This window comes from Corvus cornix, chromosome 1A, assembly GCF_000738735.6.
Source record: "Corvus cornix cornix isolate S_Up_H32 chromosome 1A, ASM73873v5, whole genome shotgun sequence".
Classification (NCBI taxonomy): Eukaryota; Metazoa; Chordata; class Aves; order Passeriformes; family Corvidae; genus Corvus; species Corvus cornix.
The window spans coordinates 25,503,883-25,521,360 of record NC_047057.1 but is presented as its reverse complement, the minus strand read 5'-3'; the positions used below and the strand labels follow the sequence as shown (position 1 = coordinate 25,521,360).

At 40.6% G+C, this 17,478-nt stretch overlaps 1 protein-coding gene across 1 annotated transcript in view; it reads left to right on the top strand.

Moving 5' to 3' along the window:
- The first annotated feature begins 324 nt into the window (after nucleotides 1-324).
- FOXP2 (forkhead box P2) overlaps nucleotides 325-17,478 on the top strand; it is a 408,353-nt gene continuing 391,199 nt past the window's right edge. The window contains exon 1 of the mRNA XM_039571412.1: nucleotides 325-445. The gene's annotated coding sequence lies outside the window, so the exon portion shown is untranslated. The remainder of the gene's footprint in view (nucleotides 446-17,478) is intronic.

Below are 17,478 nucleotides of genomic sequence, written 5' to 3'. Positions count from 1 at the left end.
TTATTAGCACTTCTGTGCAGGCCACTCTGCGATCATGTGAGGGACGGCTCCCTTCGCACTCCCCTCTCTCCAAAGCACCCGGTGTGTGCGGCGGAGGGGTTTTCTTTTTCTTTTTTCCCCTCGTCTTTTTTTTTTTTTTTTTTGCATTCCCAACAAAACACATACACACAGGCGGCACACTCCGCACACGGGCGGATCCGCACGCCGGGGGAGGGAGAGCGGCACCGCCAGCGCCAAGCAAGCACCAGCCGGCGGGAGGGCGCGAGGCTCCGCCGCCGCTCCGCGCCCGCGGAGGGCTCCGCGCCGCCCGCCCGCCCCCGCTCCCCGGCCCGCGCGGCGGCTCCGCCCGCGGGGACTCTGCATGTGCCCGCGGCTGCGCGCGGCTCCGCTCGCCCTTTCTCTCGGTGTCAGCTCGCCGGGACGCCCTGCACGGTGTCTCCTCCCGGTAAGTGCTACCCCCCCACCCCGCCCCGCACACCCGTCCCCTCCTCCCTCCGCTCCCCGGTGTGACTTGCTACTTCCACCCGCTTCCACCCCCCTCCGCCGCCGCTCACTGACTTGCCGCCGCCGCGGGAAAGTTTGGCCGCGGCCGCCGCGGCCGCAGCAGTGACATGTGTCAGGTCTCCCGGCACCCGATGGCACTGCTCCCAAACACGCACCGCCGGCGGGGGGCGGGGGCGCGCTCGGCGGTGGGAGGCTGCGGTGCCCCGGCCAGAGTTGGGGCCGTGTCCGGCGGGCCGGGCCGGCCGCGGGAGCGGCCGTAAGCTCCCCCCAAACAACTCGCAGCGGCTGCGGGTCGGCGGGGCCTCCCTCCTGCCGCTCAGAGCCGTGCAGCGCCGCGGACCCCCCACCCCCGCGTAATTAAAAACAAACAACCTGTAGCCTCCCCGCATGGGTAGGGAAGTGCCAGGCGGGGAGGGCTTGGGGCCAGGCTGCCGAAGGAGCGTGTGCGGGAAGCTCGACTGCCCGCCGTTTGCGTCCCCGTTTGGGTGGTGGTGTGTTGTTGTTGTTTTTTTTTCTTTTCCCTCTTTTTTTTTTTTTTTTTTTTCTTTCTTCTTTTTCCCCGAGACCTCCCCAGCAGACAGCCCGGGTGAAGAAACGTGTCACGTTTCTCCTTTGTGTGCTGCCTGCCCGCCTGCCCGCTGGAGGGAGAGGCGCACCCCAGCCCCCGCCTCTTCGCCTGCCTGCTCGCGCGGAGGGGCCGCTGCCGGCCGCCCCCTCGGGGCGCCCCGCGCCGCGCTGCCCCGGGGCGCCCCCGCTGGCGTGGGAGGAGAAGCGCAGGGGCGCCGAGGTGCCCATGGGGTAGCGATGCCCCCGGGCGCTCTTTGGGCTGCGTAGGGAACAGTGTTGTCCCCTCGCCCAAGACAAAAATGCCTAAATCCAAGAATTAATAAATAATGGTGTTGGAGCCGCGGGGTTCCGGAGGCGGCCTTCGTGCCTGTTACGTGGGGGCCTTCCCTTAAAATTGGCTTTGAAGTTGAGGAGGGCTGTGGGACTTGGAAAGTTTGGGAAGCGTGATAGATTTTGAAGAGAGGGGAGCGGCCGCGGCAGCCTCCGTTTTGGAGCGGGCTGGACTCTGCCGTGCCATCGGGAGTGCCAGGGCAGCCATAGGAGGGAGGGCGAGCGCCGGCGCCTCCGCTTCGCGTTCTGCCGCGCCGAGCGCGGGGTGCGCAGGCGGCAGCGCTCTTGGCCTCCCGTAACCTGCCGGAAAGCCCTGTGCCGCCCGGCGGAGCCTGCACGGCCAAGGTAAAGGCAGTCCGTGAGGCGGTTTTGTTATTTTCCCGTAGCTCGGCTTGTGCCAGGTTCGGCAGGCAGCGGGCCCCTGTCCCAGCGCAGCCGCTGGCAGAGAACACTGGTGAGCGCTGGTAAGGTCCCGGGATGGAGCTACTCGAGAGGGGCAAAGCTTAGGGTGTGAGCTGGCAGGAAAACGCTCATCTAAAATTTGCGATAATAGTCCAGACAGAAAGTGGGCTGCTGGTATATTGTCCAGGGAAAAATAATCTCAAAAGTAATCACCGTGAATTTATGGTATTGTCCTCTTTTAGTGAAGAGTGCAGAGCTATAGATGGAGGAACGGGCTGTATCCTCTACCTGGGAATCGCTTCTACTTTTACCAAGTCTTGTCCTACCGAGAGAGAAACACAGAAGTTCCTCTTCCAAAGAGGATTTTCTTCCTGGTCTTTTCTGTGCATTAAAGCCCCTATCCAAACTCAACTCTAGAGTGGGAACTTTTCCACTGACACTAGTACGAATTGCTCCATTGACTCCACAGGCTTGGATCAGGCCCTTGGAAATCTTGTTACAAAGGTGGGACTCAGAAGTTGCGCATGGTGTCTATATCCCCACATTAATTGGGGGGGGGGGGTTGGAGAAGAGACAAAGTTTTAACAGATTTTGACAGTTTTAAAATTTTTTCTTCCATGTGCTAAGTAATTTAAAGCCATTAAGGGAAAACATTACTGCTAGTAATATTACTCTAAAGAAAATATGATTAATTATTAAATTGGTTTCACTAATGCTACACTAAACCCTTTTAAGTAGGATATGGTTTTAAACGTTCAAATTAGTATTTTTAGAAGTTTTTTCTTGACGATAATAATTTGTTCATGTAAATGTAGAGACTCAACGTTACCCCTGTTTTGTAGTAATCTGCAGTTTTAATGTAATTCTTAAAAAACGGTTTTGTTCTGTAGAGTTTTTGCATACTTAAATCATTCATTTAATTACTCAGGATAGTAGATCAGTAAAAGGTAAAGGGAAAGGAAAGAGTATTTCTAATATAGTATTTCCAAAACACATGTAGTTAGACATCCAAATTTATTTTGATAATATCTAACACCTGAAATACACTGCTTCATGTGAGGCCTTGTTGGTGTGGGCTTTCAGGTTTAACAGTAACCTTACGAGGAAGCTTAAGCAGAATCAATTGTATAAATATTTGTGTATTTCTTTGTTTTTAGTTTAACCTGACCGATTCTTACATTGTGTCACGGGATCTTTGCTACAGTGCAGTGTTTATATTATCCGAGAGAGGAAAAAACCTAAATGCTTTGGTGCTTAGTGTTTAGTAAAGATTTGTGTAAAATAACCAAATTAGAGTGCATTTGAGTGTGAGGAAGAGTAAAAGAAATATACTAAGTTCAGGACATTTCAGTCAGTAAATACATGGTACTCTTTCAAAGATGCACTAGGGTTTGTGCAGTAGTCAGGTGAATAGTTCTACAGATTTTTGAAATGACTTGTTATTTGGTGGTGTTTGTCTTTTTTTTTTTTATTATTGGTTGGATTTTTTTTCTGTAATCATCTGTTGCTTGTACGTTTCTTAAATGCTTTCCATAATATAATGTGTTGGGACTATCATTTTAAGAATAAAGGTGTATTTGCTTAGAAACATTCCTGTCAGACTCCATTATTTTTTTGGAAAAGTTATTGTTGGACTTAAATATATTTTAAAAAAATTACTGTAGAATAAGATAATTTATTTTTTTTTTTAGGACTGATTTATGTGAGCTGGAATAAGCTTTTTGTATTCTGAGGAATGTACCTGATTCAGCATTGCATGCACAGGAGTTATTCAAGGCTAGTGGGCTGAAAACAATAGAAAACTTCTGAGATGTGATCCATGTTGTGGCAGTGTTTTGCTATGTGTCATTGAAAATGTCACTTAACCTCTTTGTTTTTCATCATTGAAATGTGAGGGCTGGTATTTATCTTTCTGATAGAGTGGTTAATTAATATTTCTTGAACGTGGAGTACTTTTTTGTTCCATTTCTATTTTTACCAGATTTAGTTTGGAGAAATTAAATTGTGATGGTGACTGAAAATAAATGGCTCCTGGGAGTCATCATGTTTTTTTCTTTGTTGGTCGGATTGTGAAGAGGTCACTTGCTCATATGAAATGAAAATGATTTAGGACATAGGTCACTGAAAAGTACCCATGGAATGATTTTGACTGGAGAAAAATGCAAATCACAATCAAACTGGAAAATGCTGTCAACTCTGTTGAAAAAGAATAATTTTCTGTACACCAGAACTTACTACTCTTTTAAAATTTTGTGACAGCTAATAGGTCTAGAAGTAATGCAAATTGTCTTATTTTTTTTTTCCACGGCCACTGTAGCATACCTCTCAACTAATCCTTGTTAGAAGAAAGACTTGTCATTTGGATTCCTGTTCCCTGTTTTGACTTGATACCTTTCCTGATTGTATGTGCAAAATACTGGCACCAGAAAAACCTCATATTAGCAATGAAATTACAGAAAGGCTTAGCTGTAATAAACTAACCTCTTAAAGTTAATCTTAAAATTGCAATAGAATAGTTCATTGTTAGTTGTTTGAAGGCTTTCCTCCACATTTGTTCCTTTACAGAATAAGTATAGTTACTGTAATAATTTCCAAGAGTAGCTTTAAACTTAAATCTCAAAACTTCTAGATCAGCATAAAAACAAGGACCAGTCTCACTAGTATTATTTAGCACTGATCATCTTTTTTCTCCTTTCTGAGGCTTTCAGTAGCTTAATCAAACTTACTACTTCTAAAAATCTTCCAAAATGTTCACTGCAAATTATAAGAGGCATCTATCCTTTGTTGCAAGGTTTGCATCTCTTTTGGCTTTTCTGCTTTTTTTTTTAAAATCCCATTTCTGATAGGTTTGCATTTAAGGGCAAGACCGTGTTTTATGTCAGAAAGGAGGTTTTGAAAGTGCCACTAATAGCTTGCTTATGCTGTCATCACTGAAGTAGCTGAAAATAATCTCTTTAATGAACAGTTGCTATGAAGTTTATTGCTTCACCGAAGTGTAGTTTGGGATGGTGTTAGAAAGTTACATTTGAACTCTGAGGAATGAGTTATGTGTGGAATTGTGTTTAATATAACTATTTCAGTTCCTGTTCTAAGAAAAATAAAGTTAAATATTAAGTATATTGTTTTAAACTCTTTACTATCTTAAGTCTTTTTAGAAAATTGTAGAGGTTGCTGAGGAGAGGGAATAAGAACATTGTAGGTTTAACTTTTTGTTCGTTTAGTTAGTTGTTTCTTTTTCCTGCAAATAGTAATCACACATCTGTAGTTGGAAATGGGTTTGCTGCAGTTTGTTTCTTACTTGACTAAATAGGTTAGTCAGGCTGTCTGCTGGGGACAGAGCCAATTCCCTTGGATATGGTGGACTGTACCCTCTACATGCCTTGAGTGTGGAGGTCTCTTCTGCTGGGTGGCAGAGGGCTTTGCTGTAGGTAACAGATGACTTTCTAATTAGTTAGGCTGAGGAACAACAGACAGGTTTAAAGGACAGGCAGTGCCTTCATTCAACATGCAGAAGGGAGATTTTCTGCCCTGCTCACTCCCTCCACCCCCCTTCCAGTGCTGTGTGATGTCCTTTCTGGGGTGAAAGGAGAAACTACAGATCTCCGTCATACAACCCTCTGAGTCACAGAGAACCCTCCTTGATGTTCACAGGCTGGCTTTGGCTTACCTGTAGAACTTGCTTGTTTACCAAGGAGCTTTAGCTTCATATGGACAGCAGCTACTGAAAGTAGGTGGTGGAGTATCTCTGTTTTAAGATGTTTCCAGCCCATTGGTGGTTGCAGGGTCCACAGGGGCACGCACTGCAAGTCCTCTGCTCAGTGAGCTGGTCCTTTGGACCTCTGTGGTGAATCAGACACGGCTGCAAATTGCATCATATTAAGTATTTCTGTAAATTGCTGGTCTCAGTCTTGTTTCAGTTTGCCTCCAGGATGTTACGAGGATGACTGAGATTCCACTGGGCCTGTGCCAACCTTGTTCCAGTGGGAGATACTCTTTACTGTTGGGTCCAAAACTGGAAATTCATTTGAAGAGTGATGTTTTGAGGCTGGGGAATACATCGTTATGTATAACTAGAAAGTTGTTATGGTTTTCTAGGCGCATACTTCTGTGAATAAGTATTTACATTGTTACAAAAAAAATCCTACATCTTTTAAGGTTGATGTTTGGTTGATGATCGTATTAGAATAATTTATTTTTTCTCTCACAATGTGATGTGTATTTTGCAACTTCGGTCAGAATTTGTCTTCTAAGTAAATTCAAACGCTGATTTATTCCATTATTCAGCTTTTGTATTTCAGCCTAAACCAACATGATACGTTATGTATTTGATGCAATTTGAAATCATGTGTTTGATGTAATTTGACTAATTACCTTTTGACATATATTTATATTAAAATAGTCTAATCTTGATGGATATTGCCACTATAATTTTTGCAATCTTGTCCTTTCAGAGAAGGAAGGAGAATGGCTGTGATATTACATTTCTTGTTGAACAGGACCAAATTGTATATATATGTTTTGGAGAAACAATCTCAGAGTTGCCAAGCTATATCAAGCACGATACTTTAAGTATCTATCAGGTGTTGATTTTGAATTTGCCCAGGAATGGTGAAGAAAATGTAAAAGAGGTAAACATCATTTAAACTTTGCCATGCTGTCAGTGCTAAGTCTTATAAAAAAATGTTCACAATTACATTGTTGATTTCTTCTTTTGTAAGCCTTAGTATTGATGTTGAGAGGGCATATTGTTGTTCTGGAGTTGTAACCCACCTGGTAAAACAAGTGGTAGGTAATACCTGTGTAATAAAACCTGTAGTTGACATTTAACAGCTTGGAAATTAGATCAGAAATTGGTAAGTTTTACCACATAAAAATATTACAGAGGAAATTTTAAGGGTTAGTGGTGGGAAGCCATGAAGGGCTTTAGAAAGGAGAGGGACAACATACAAGCCATGGAGAGTTGGGAGGTGAGGGGGAAAAAGGCCAGAGAAAACATGTGGCTAGGCAGGAGCCAGCAGAGGTACAGGCAGCACTGCCAGGAGGTGGGCAGCTGCTCAGAAAATAGGGGCTCAAGTTCTCAGAAGAAAGAGCAATGTGATTTTCATCTGATGCCCAATATAGAAAATACATTTCTTCACTTCTTCTATGAGAAGAAAAAATGAACTTTTTTGCATGCTGGCTTTATGCACGTGGCAGGCACAGGAGTTACACCAGGTTCCACTGGCCCTAGTTGAGGCTGCTATTTTTTAAATACTAGATCTTGTTAATTCCAGTGTGTGTCTTTGGAAATTACTTATTAGTTGCTGCATTAAAAGTTGATTTTTAAATACTGAGAAAAAGTATCATTTTATTAATGTGACAGAGGGGGGACAGAGGTCTTTTGAAAACAAAGGGGAAGAAAAGTGTCTAGAAAACAGAGGCTAGTATTTTTTAGAGTCTAAAACAGAGAAATTGAAAATATCTATGATTCAAGACATTTTTCTGTGAGAGAACACGAACAGGATTGTGGTTTCATTACAGTAGTTACAGTAGTCTCATGACCTATAAATGAAAACATGAAAACCTGGTGCAGTCAGGTGTGCACAGACTGAAGAGATACACGTATCTGCCGAACTGTTGTGCTTTATGATTGTGTCAATGTTTTCATCTTTGTAGAATAACGTATTTAATCCAATAAGGAATAAATGATACCATGGATACAGTATGATGAGAGGAAGGGTGCTGAGAACTCCGTGATATGTGGCAACAATCATTCTTCATTGAAAGTCAATTAGTGGAACATATGGGTGCTAAAACTGTAAAAATATTAGGATGGAACTTTGCTAAAGATCATAAAATGCTTTTGTGCAGAAATTTATTCAGACCCATTTGTTACCAGTCTTGAGTGCATTTAAATTACTTTTAATGTTGTGAAGATGCCTGTAAATTGTTCTCAGTACACAATAACTGTCAGCGTACATTGAAGAATATGTATGGTCAGTAATTCAACAGATAACTATATTGAATATACAGAAGAAGTTTCATATGGTGTCAATAAATTCTTGCACATTCTTTTGCTTTAGAAGAAGAATTAATTCTATTGTGACTGAAACTTTAACCTGGTATTTAATTCTATTTTAAGAGACTGACATCTTGTGAAAGAGTTAATGGTGTTTGGCGTTGGATGTTCTGGATCTGTTCTTGAGCCTCTATTTATTATTGACCAGGAAAGGGGGTGAAGTATACCTTAGCAACCAGAAATACACATCGTATGAACTGTGAAATGAAAACCCTTTAAAAATATTGGTTAAGGATTTTTTTGTTGGTTTGGTTTGTTTGTTTTGTGTGTTTTTGGATTTGTTTGGTGTGGTTTGGTTTGGTTTTTTTTTAAATTATTTTTTGGTTTTGAATCTGGGAATCAGACCACGCTTTCAAATCACAGAGAAACCAAAAGAATGGTAAAACTGTCAAAATATTTGTGTATCACTGAAGGACAGTGCTAGATAATGACAGTTGATGATGAATCCAGTGTTTCTCCTGTGAAGTTGTGCAGCTTTGGAGTGGTGTCCATGCCTGTGCACATGTGTCTGTGAAGCATCAAAGGGCTTCTGTTTCCATCCACAGCTTTCCGGGAAGGAGACCAAGGCCTTCAGAAAGAAAATAAATGTATCCCAGTGGGCTTATTGCATCTCAGGTTATGGGACAGAAAATATTCTAAAGAAGAGTGCAGTCAATCCTTGGCTAAAACAGGGAATGTGTTCGAGGAATGTGGTTCTCCAGGCAGGAACTTACCATGCTGGAGAGTGTTTTACAATGTAAAAACAGGTGTTTAATGGGTTGTGATGGGAAAACCGGGCCTTCCAAATTCTTCCTTGAAAAAATGAGGGAAGGATGCTTCCAAACCAGGTTAGCATTCGTTTCCAGATTGACTGTGTCTTGCCATCCTCCAGCTTCAGTTTGTCCTCTGGGGTGGTTGTGAAGTCTAGGTGTGCTTGGTTTAGCAGTGGGGCCTGGAGAGGTGAGTGATGGAGGGGTTCTATCTGCTGGTGACAGATTGCCACTTGTCAGGACTGCTCAGACTGAGCCTTCCAGCTCCTGGAGCACACCGGTACCCTTCTTGTGGCTTGGCTTGTCTCAGGCTTCAGGAGAAGATGTGCTTGAGGTAATGGCCACACACTTGTGTTGAAAAATCCAAGACTTTGATCCCTGATCCCAAGTTCTCTGAAGTTGATATGAAGACTCGTTTTTATGGCTTAGGTGCTGAGGCTGGTTGATACTTTCAATGTATTTGTATGTCCCTGTGCAAAACAGGTTTTTGACACTGAGAAGTTACCAACTACTTGGGTGTTCTTCAAAGCCACCTAGACTGAGACAGCTGATGGATTGCTTGTGCATATTTAAGTCAAATCAGTGTGTTTTCAGTTCTTCTTTCAATAAAAGTTGTTATCCCAACTGTTTTGTAGGCTCTGAAGCAACTCACCACTAACATGAAAAATCCATATTTAAAGTGACTTTTTCATAACATCTAAATACTTTGAAAGGTTCTCTTTCATTTATTTTGTAAATGAATCTTAAAATATACAGCATTCAGGTACATCATTGGTGAGGATCCAAAGACATATGAAAGAGACATTCCTGAAAACATGAATGCAGATATTTGTTTTAAAGTGTCCAGCCTGATGAGCCAGGCATGGCAACCGGGCATGACATTCCACGTGCTGTAGCTGTAGGGTGTTGTGTGCCTCATGATTGGTGCAAATATGCATATGCAGCAAATCTGGCTTTTCCCAGGAGCTTCGGGCAGTGTGTGAACACCAGTAATTTGCTATATGTTCATCTAGAAAGTGTATGGCTATAAGTTGGACATTGCTCTCACTTCTTGAGACTCTTCTTCCTCCTCATTATTTGATTGTCACAAAAGAGGAGAGCTACTGTGAAGCCTGAGAAAGGTGGCAGATGGAGAAAGCTGTATACTTGACTGGTCCTCCTGAGCTGCAGGCTGAGCACTCGCATTTTAAATCTTTGTGTGACTCAGTAGAAGAATACATCTCTATTATTCGATTATGTGTGAAAGTGGTACCTGCTGTCCTAGACTTAACTGAAGTGCTATTTTTAACATATGTTTCAGTACCTGTCTTCAGTAACTAGAATTAAATTTTAAACTGAAACTATTAGCCTTATTATATATAGGCACCTGCTCATTTTGTGACTTACATATTTAGAGGTTTGAATATTATTATCACTTAAATATAATTTTATAAGCGTTCTTCTGTATCCAATGACTGACATTTGGGTCGTTGTTGCTAACACTAAATTACTATCAGAATGGGGAAGACCCTTTTTTCCAAGTCATTGTTAGGCTTACAGTTTTGCTCCAAATTCACTTATCAACAGAATTTGCTTTAGCTGACTTTCTCTTTTTCTAAGATGTGGATGAGTCGGAGCAAAATGTAACCAGAGACTATTAAAAATATCTTTTGCATTGTCACCTGCAATATTACCATAATTGGAACTAAGGAGCCTGCAGTTGCACAATATTTATGTTGCAATCCAAACTGACACAGCCTGGAATGCCTCAATAGCAAAACAAGACACAGACCCAAGCCTCACAGTGCATGCTTGGGAGGGAATGAGCTGCTCCTCTGGGAAACCTCCGCCAGCAAGGACATCCTGGGGGTCCCCCTGCTTTGCTGTGGGCTGGGGGGGCTGAGGTGATGAGGTAAGTGCTGGCAGCTCAGCTGTGGAGAGCAGTGGCTGGTGGCAGGTGTGGGTGACCCTCTGGGTCAGGCTGCAAGGATGGCTGCTTTGATAAGCTGGGGAGCTGTAGGAAGACATAGCTCCTTCTTTGAGGCCTACTGATTGGGATGATTTTTTCATTCCTTTTCACTCCTGACGCTTTGGGGGCCTCTTTCTTAGGAGGTGTTGTTTGGGAGAAACACTTCTAACGCTTTTCTTTGGTGCTTGGAAATAGTGAGTCATCATCCAGTGTCACCTTTTCTGTGCAGATCACTGTAGGCACAGTGAAACCAATGTTAATCTCTGCTGCACCTCTGGTAGGCTCCTCAACAGCTGATGAACTTGATCTATTACTCCTGGCCTTCTCTGGCAAGCACAGTACAGTATATTTGCCTGTGACTGGCACATGTAGATCTGTGGCCACGAGATACCTGCTCAACTCTTCAAGTCTTTACCTTTAGCATTAGGTTTAACCCCTCAGGGCACAGCTGCTTGCAGCATTTAAAGCATGGTAAGAGGTTTTACAGCAGAGAGTTGACTCAGCAAGACTTGTGCCACCTCTTGCTGAAGATATAAAATACAATTTGTAGCTTATAATTGCTGTCTAATATGATCTTGGACCCTTACTTAAAATCCATTTAACTGATACTGTGCTTTCTTTATAAGGTTATTATTGGGAGCTAACCTTTTCTTGTGTTGTGGTTAAATGTACAGTGTAATAAGGATGTTTTTTAATGTGTTTAAGAGTTAGAAGATGTGTTAGAGGTAACCTTTATGCAGAGAGTTTTATATAGTTATAGTAAGGACAGCAATATTAAAATCCTGAACATTAGTACCATCTGAATATAATTTGTTCTCATTCTGTTTTGTGTGTGCCTGCTGGTGGAAGATTATACAGTATATTGGAAAAATCTATGTTGTTCTCCAGTATCTTTCTTATAGGTAATTGTTAACCTAGTGCAAATGACTGTCTCCAGATTTTTTTTTTAAATTTAGATGCATACAAAAATACAGAAAGTGTATTGGATATAACAGACGAAACACAATTCTTTCTTCCTTTAGGTTTCAAGGAGAGCAAAAGAAACCCAAGATTTTAGGCACAAAACTGAAAGCCTCCCAGAAATCTTTACTTTCTTGTTTAACTTCTGATATACAGGCATGGGCCATGTGTGTTGGATGTCATCAGGGAACATTAGCTTATAAGTTTTAAAGATTTATTTTCCTCAATGACAAATGTTGGTGCTTTTGTTCTGTGAATACTAGTTTGTAGTTTGTCTTCCTTTGATTGCCTGATAGAAATGCAGGTTTGCTTAGAGTTGTAAATTAAAATGAAGCATTTTTTGTATTTTTTTTTTTCTTAACCAGATACCTAAGTATATATGTAGAATTTGGTATACATGGAAAGAATTTCAGAACTTGCCTCCCTGTACTCTTCTTGAAACTGCTCTAAACAGTGGTGAAGGCAGTGGAGTTTCATACCAGGAAAAGGGTCAGGAAAAAAACCCCAGAAAGATGAGTGTTGTAAGTGTGGACAGCCTTTGTTTAAATTTGTATTTTTTTCTCCTGTTAGTGTAGATAGCTCTTTTCCCACTCTTCAGAGCCTTTTTTCTTTTTTTTTCCTTTCATTTTCCCTTTCCCCCCAGTTGTTCATTTGTCTTCCCTTTTTCCTCAAGGGGACATTGTGGGTTGAAGAGGGGGAACAGGTTTTTCACATGTCAGGCCTATAGCTGAAAAACACTTGTTTTTCTTCTGTTCATTAAACTGCTGTCAGGGGTGAATACATTCGTATGAATGTGGGCAAGAATGGCTCTGAGAGAAACAAACATTATTTTTAATCTTAAGTAGGTGGGGAAGGGGGCAGCAGTCATAGCTCATGGGGTGAAATTGAAATTAACTGCTTTTAACACTGTGAAGAATGATGATGATATAGACAGAGTGCCTTCCTAAATTTATAATTCTTGGCTCAGATGTATACTTGTGGTACTTTATGATAGTTACTTAATCTCAGTACAGTAAAGATAAATTCATTAATGGCTATGAGGTGTTGATATAATTAAATAGAGAATGCCAGTAAATTGCTTTCTGGAGCTCAATGACTGTAAACTCTGGTCATCTAATTTAATCCATCCTCTGCTTTCCATTCACTTGCTGAGATGCTTTGTAGACAGAGAAATTAGCCCTACTCCAGGCACAGTAGCTGCAAGAACTAAGTTGGTCTCTCTTAAAGGAGAGCCTTGGATGATGACTAGAAGTGTTTCCCCCAGAAAAGTTAAGATTGCATGGAAAAAGGAGAGCAGAAACAGGTTTTTACACTGCTGATAGTGTTCAGAGATTACGGTGTTCCTCACTAACTGCCTGAATTTTGTGCTGGCTTGTGGTAGCTCTGACACTTACACAGAAGAAAAATTAAGATGCTTACAACCCAGTGAATGAGATACTGTCCAAATGAGAAAAACTAGCTAAGTCAATTTCTTTCACTGGTGTTGCAGTATTGCTCACATCTGGCTTTTTGGTTGTTCTAAACAAATGTTACCGTTCTCTCAGCAGACGGTCCATTTTCCTTGTGAATTATTTAAATGTGGGCAGAAATTATTTTATGGAGAAATTAGATACCTCTGAAATTAGCCTTTCACACAAAGGGTAGTTTAACTGCATGAGGCAAAAGTTCACGTTATGCTTTTAACCTGAGCTCTTAAGAACAGAGATGTATGAGAAAATACATTCTTTAGGAAAGTGTCAGTGTTTTGCCTTGATAGGTTTTTCTTGTGCAAGGCATTCTTCATAATTTTTCTGTTAATTTGCTTAATACTGTATTGAGGTGTAACTGTAGTGTAACCCTTTGAGCTCTAAAAGGGACTTAGAATCATAAAATAATTGAGTTGGAAAAGGCCTACAAGATCACTGAGTCCAAACTTTGACTCATCACCACCTTGTCAGCAGGATCAGAGCACTAAGTGCCATGTCCGTTTGTTTCCTGAACACCTCCAGGGATGGTCACTCCACCACCTGCCTGGGGAGTTGTTCCAATGCTTAAAAACCCTTTCCATGGAAAAATTCTTTCTGATGTCCAACCTGAACCTCCCCTGGTGCATCTTGAGGTCATTTCAAGGTAAAAGTGCCATATCCAGTTAAAAATAGAAAAGAATGGAAAAAAGTATTGATTATGTTGATTTGGGAAAATGCTTGTTGAGTTTACCCCCAAATCTCCTGTTTGCTTCAATTATAGAAATAATGGGAATAGTTTCCTTAAAAGCCTGCAGAAAGAGATCCGTCCTTTTGATATGTCTTACAGTGTTTCTATAGGCTTAATGTGGATGTGATATTTGAAAGGTGAAGCCCTATTATTGCTGAAGCACATCAACTACATTTCATTGTTCCAAAAACTTCTGTGCATTTTGGGTAAAGAGGTTGTGGTTTGTACTGCTCAGTTTGTCATAGAAAATTTGAGGGAAAAGTGAATTAGCTACTGTTCAAATGTTCATAATTCATTCTGGGATTTTCTAATGCATTAAAACAAATTCTTTAAGTCAAAATTACTTCACATCTGTGCATCTAGTAATAAGAACTGTGTAAAACAGCTAATAATTGTACCCAAACTGCTTCCAGTTCAACCATGTCTTTCCCACAAAACATGTTTTGCATAAATGAAAATTGTCCTGCTTGATTTTACTTGGCAGCTCTGAAGTACTTGTGGTAAAAACTCTCCGAGCAAACTACAAAAGCTAAACTCTGTAAAAGAAACCCCAAATGTTAGCTGTTCTGCAAATCATTGTGATATGCATTGTACTTGTGACTTGATCAGTTTGATTATTGCAATATAACATTATTGGTGTTGCTTCTTCTGTAGCTGTAAACTCCCTGAAGGCCTGCATTTTTGTTCTTGGTGGGAAGAAGTTAAAAAAAAATTCTAGCAACATGAAAATATATATAGTGAGTATCTGCATAAGCTGTGTTTTTTCTGTCTTTGGGTGGCAATTTTTACAGTTTGAAGACTCTTAAAATTCAGCATAATTGAAATAAAAAAAAGCCATTTCTGTGACCGTTTGCAAAGTTTTAATTTGTTTTAAGCCACGTTGTTGATCTAGAGCTTTTGCTCATTTAAGGTTGATTAATTGCTTTTGCCACTTTTGTTTGCAGTTCAGTATAATCTCATGCAGACTATTGCATTTTTTTTTTTTAAATTTAATCTTCTGTTGATGGTTGTATGTTTGTATGGGATGTTAAATTTGACCACTAATAACTTAAGGATTTAAATAAACAAATAAATAAGATTGAAAACAATAACAAAAGACTGCAAACCGGAATAAATGCTTGGCATTGCAAATTTATTTCATGAAACATAATTTCTGCACCTGCTGTAGATCCCATTGTGGGAGCTCTTGTTTTCATGTTTTTTTTAATTTAGAAAGAGAAAAAGGTTATCCTGTTTTCATTCAACTACCTTAATTTAAGGCAGATTTATTAGAAACAAGAATAATAAGCCTATCTCTTACCTTGAATGTTTTTAAAATGTATATGCCTTTTGTGATAATTACTGTTCATTAAGGCTCAGTACCCTTTCTTTAAAGGATAACTGTTATCTTACCTGTAAAATGGGTGGGTAAATGTTGACTGAATTCACTTAATGCAAAATGTAAAATACGATTTAGATCCGGAGTTGGGGAGATCTGTAGCCCATCTGCGTTGCTGCAGTGTCTTTCAGAAAACACAGACCCCTCTGGGTGCTTGGATAAGTCACATTGATACAGTGTGACCCACACTACAAAGGATTAGTCTCGTACTGATAATGGGCATGGTTAACTTGGCCCAAGTAGGAGCCTGTGATTTCTCCCTACAGGGTGGAGCCCAGGTCATGGCTGATGATGGAAAGGAAGATGCTGTTACAGTTCTTCTTTGGAAGTGCCTGACTACGTGCTGCTCTTAGAAACTCAGAATCCTGGTACCTTACATTTCACTGCTGTCTCACAAATATTTGTGGTTGACAAAAAAGCTGAATTGTAACTGTGTAATGAATAACACATAATCCACCCCCTAGTCTTTGCAGTTTAGTAATTTTCACATACCTACGTACATAACGGGCAGACAGAAGAGTTCAGAAATCTTAAGACAGGCCAGATGGAAAATATGTTCAAATCAAAAAAAAACCCAACAAGAAGAGAGAGAGACAGGAAGAAAGAAATATAATTCTGCTGATAATGAAAGTAGGAAGAAAGAGAGAGAGAAGAGAGAACTTCTGTTTTCCATTTTTTACTGAGACTTTTTTTTTATGGTTTTTGAACTTCTGGGATTATGATGCTTTTTCTTTGTTACAGAATTTTCAGAAAATACAAAGGTTATATCTGTGCAGACAGCTTAACTTGCTTCTAGCTCCCCAAAGTACTTTAACTCATTTCATATTCAGCTGTTAAAAGTGTACAGGTATTGGAAAAATTAGAGCTTTATAGTTGTAGCTGTACCCTCCTGGACAGCCAGGACAGAGCTTTTGGATGAGAGCTGTGGCAAGGCACGTGATGCCCTGCACAGTGGCAGTGGCTTGTCAGGGCTGAGATGCTGAGCAAGTGTGCCCCTGTAATCAGTCTGTGGGATACTTCTGGAAGCCAGAATATGGGTCAAGGAAACCTTCCTCTGCTGTAATCCTTTCTAATCTTTGCTTTTGGAAGTTTTCGAGAGCACTTCTAATGCTAAGGAGTGTAGCTCAAATTTTTCTGTATGCTTTTTCTTGCTTGTACACTTTTAACTTTTCTCTTGTGTTTGTTTAAAGAGGATCCTAATAGTGATGGGGAGGGTTTTAAAAATGCAGTATTTCATCAACAAAGGAGGGTCCTAACAATTCTGTCTAACTAGAGGTATACTGCAGAGTGAAGAAGCTGCATAAGATACAGTGGAAGTACAAGAAATCATCTCATTTTCACCAAAAACATTGTACAATGTAAAGTGCCTCTTGTCAGCTGAAATGTCAGATGTATCAGGAAAAAGTTAAAGTGGAACCTGATTTCTGTAAGGCTAAAGATTCAAGTAATTTGCTTAGAGATGCAGTAGAAAATCAATCTTATGCTTGAAAGAGGAAATGGTAGCCTTCAAGTCTCATACCATGTTTTGTAGCTGATTGCCTGTTTTTATTATCTCCCCCCGCTTTTCCTTCAGTACTTACTAATGCCCTTTGGTTAACTCTATTATACCTTTGAAAAACTTCTTGCAGAGCTCAGCTTCTTTGGCTTGTTTGCTGGGTAAGCCTCACTGATATTATTATAATTAATGGGATGTGTAAAAACTTCCCAAACCAGTGCTACAGAATCAGGCTATTAAAACTCGGTACCCCACATGTTCTGCAGTGTGCAGGATTCCCATCCTCTGCAGCTGGGGCTCATCAGAGAAGAGGCTAGAATGGCATTGATCTTGCATGCTGTGGGGAAGTTGGTGTGGTAGGAACACAACTGAGCTTGTAAAAGAATAAGAGGGATGGGAAATAAAGTCAGTTTACAATTTGGAGGTGTCTCTAATTTTTTTTTTTTAAATTTTTTTTATTTTTATGCCACAGTGATAAAAATGTGAGAGAGAGATGGGATGTGTTTTAAGATACTGAAAGTCCTTGAAGATCTGATTCGTGAGAGTTGAAACCCTTTTTCCGCAGTTATGTGTTACATGGTAACAGTTTCCGTGGTTTGGCTCTTTTTTTCATTGGATGGTATTGCTTATTTCCTGTAAGAACTTTGATTTTAGGAATTTTTTTAAATTATGAGAAAGTAATAAAAAATAATAAGAGCTGAAATGAACAGCATGATATTTTTAAGTTGTTTTTTTTTTATAACTGAGATGTATCATGAATATTTGTAACCTACTAGTTCTGTGAAAGTAAACGATGAAGCTAATCAAAAATTTTACAAAGTTGAGAGGAAATATGCCAACTGATAAAACACAAATTAAACAAATGCATGATTAAGAAGACAGGAAATTATACTT